The sequence below is a fragment of the Peromyscus leucopus genome, chromosome 20, assembly GCF_004664715.2.
Source record: "Peromyscus leucopus breed LL Stock chromosome 20, UCI_PerLeu_2.1, whole genome shotgun sequence".
Classification (NCBI taxonomy): Eukaryota; Metazoa; Chordata; class Mammalia; order Rodentia; family Cricetidae; genus Peromyscus; species Peromyscus leucopus.
Window position 1 is genome coordinate 35,167,982 of NC_051080.1, and position 2,605 is coordinate 35,170,586.

Here is a 2,605-nt window from a genome sequence, read left to right on the forward strand (position 1 = left end):
CAGAGGGTAGTGTTTCTTGGTGCCCACCAGGGGGCGATGCTCATTCAGGCGACCCTAGAATTTGTGACCAAAAGATCTTAAGAGGGATGAGACCTGGAGTGATCCAGGCGGCAAAGAGAACACTTGTGACCAGCTTGGACTAACGGGACTATTCCACTGGAGAGTGGACCGTGGGGATTTCTGAAATCACCCTCCCTCTAGTCCAGATACCCCCTCCGAAATCACCGTCACCAAGGACACAGACAGCTACAGCTAACACTAGGGAACAAAGGAAATGCTGGACAGACACATGGTCTGGGTCCAGTTCAGGAGGGACCTAGACACCTAGGAGGTGAGGACCCCAACCCAAGAGAAGCTGGAGGCAGAGAAGAAAGGAGAGGGTCGGACAGGATGCCCCTGGGGATATCTGTTGGGAGAGGTCCCGGCTTTGCTTATGAGCTTTGGGTACTCCCATAGTCCTGAGACCCCCTTCCCAGTATTCCTGAGGTTATATCACCAGTACAGACCTGATGTTCACGTTGCTCACAGGGGCTGCTTCCTGACCCCCACTTCAGGGTTCCCCTCAGTTCAGAACCCCAGCCTCCGTCCCATGCTGTCTGGAACCTCAGCTCGGGGGCCACCAGAGTCTGATGACAATATCAAGCTGCCTGTATGTACGCGCCAGCCCTTCAGGTTCACTCTGGACAGTCCTGTCCCTCCCGTATCCAGCCACTCTGTTGTGAGCCTAGGAGCACCTTGGGAGGAGGGGGTCCCAGGATCCTCAGACACCAAGGAAGGTCTTGTCCTGGAGCAGGTGGCAGACTACTGTCTCCCAGCACTGGAGGCTGACCTCTTCCTCCTCAGGCCAAGACCTAGTCTCCAGGATGGAGGCATAGCTCAGACTGATCCATCCCGAAACTTTGCCTCAGCTGTAGCAGCCCGGTGCCCCGCTCTTCTTAAAGCGGTGAAGCCGCTGTAGGGTCTGCCCAGCTTCGTGATGCTACAACAGGCTGCCCGCCTGCCTTGGTTGAGACTCTGGCTCAATACAAATTCAAAAGCCTTGTGTAATGCTCTGTCTAGACTCACAGAATGAGACTGGGGGTCTGTTGATACACATCTGCATTCAGGGCGGAAGGGTCTCTAGGAAAGTTCTGGTGTCACAGGGCAGCAGGAGAAGTGTCCCTGTTCCAGGAGAGGAAAAGATATCTGTCCTCTGCCTTCTTGTTCTGTCTGGGACTCTAACCAATTGGATTGTGACCGCCCATAAAGGTGGATCATCCCCTTCCCAATCCACTGACTAGACAGTCTCCTCAGACACACCCAAAAGGAAATTTCCCAGCTATTCCTGAGTCCAGCCATGTTTGTAGTAGGATAGAACCATAGGGTTGAGAAAATTGGTTCAAATCAGTTTGCCAAGTCATGCACGTAACCTATTTCCTTATGAGCCAACCTGAAGTCGGCCTGAGGACCTAGCACCAGGTGCTGTCAGAGTTCCTGATCATGCTGAGTCTGCCTGAGGACCTAGCAACAGGAACTGTCAAGAGTTCCTGATTGTGCCCAGCCAATGAGGGACAACCACACAGTGCTACCAGATTGGCATACAGACTGCATGCTGGGAAGAGGGTATATAAGGCCTTCCCTGTTATTGAATAAATGAGTCTGTTGTTTGCCTTCAACTGACTCCTGGTGGACAGAGCCTTCTCACTCTGTCCCCTGAAGGAGCCATTAGAGTATCCAGTAACACATGTTGACACCATTGGACCAATAGAGGGCAAGAATATTTTCAATCTCCCCAGAGAGGGATGGGGGGGATCCCATCTGTGCCCACACACCAACTGCAGGTGCCTTCTGAGCACAATGGCTCTGTCTCCCTCCTGCCTGTGGCTCAAGAGCAACCCCAAAGGGGAATGAGCCAGACCTCTAAGGAAAGGGGTGTGGGAAAACCTCTGCTACCTGGAGGAGGCCTCAGAGGGAATGGTGGCGATGTGGACAGATGTGGACAGATGTGCCTGTACAGAGATGAGGTCTGTCTTCCAGCTGCTTCCCTGTGGAGATCTGGACAGACTGCATTCCCCCAGTGCTTGGGGAGTGTGTGTTGGGGGGGGGGGTTACAGGTGACTTCAAGGACTTGGGTCCTTCTCCTGGTTTCTCCCTTGAGCTCTGGAGTAGGGGAGATGCCACCAATAAACCAAAAGCATGGTGCAAAGAAAGATAGGAAAGAAAAAGCTAAAGGCATTTTCAAAACCACATGTGGGCCTGGAGAGATGTGGTGGGGCTCAAGAGGGCTTCCTGCTTGTGAAGGGGACCCACATTTAGTTCCCAGCAGCCACACCAAGTGGCCTGTAACTGCAGCTCCAGGGGTCTGGCCTGCTTTGGTCTCCAGAGGCATCAGCACTCACATGTACAAACCACATTTTCACACACATGGCACATACGAAATATAGTTTAAATATCAAGTGGATGATTTTTCCATTTCTCTCTCTCTCTCTCTCTCTCTCTCTCTCTCTCTCTCTCTCTCTCTCTCGTGTGTGTGTGTGTGTGTGTGTGTGTGTGTGTGTGTGTGTGTGTGTGTTCTGTTTTCTACAATAAAATGTGTTGTTTATAATCAGATTTCCGTTTGTTTGTA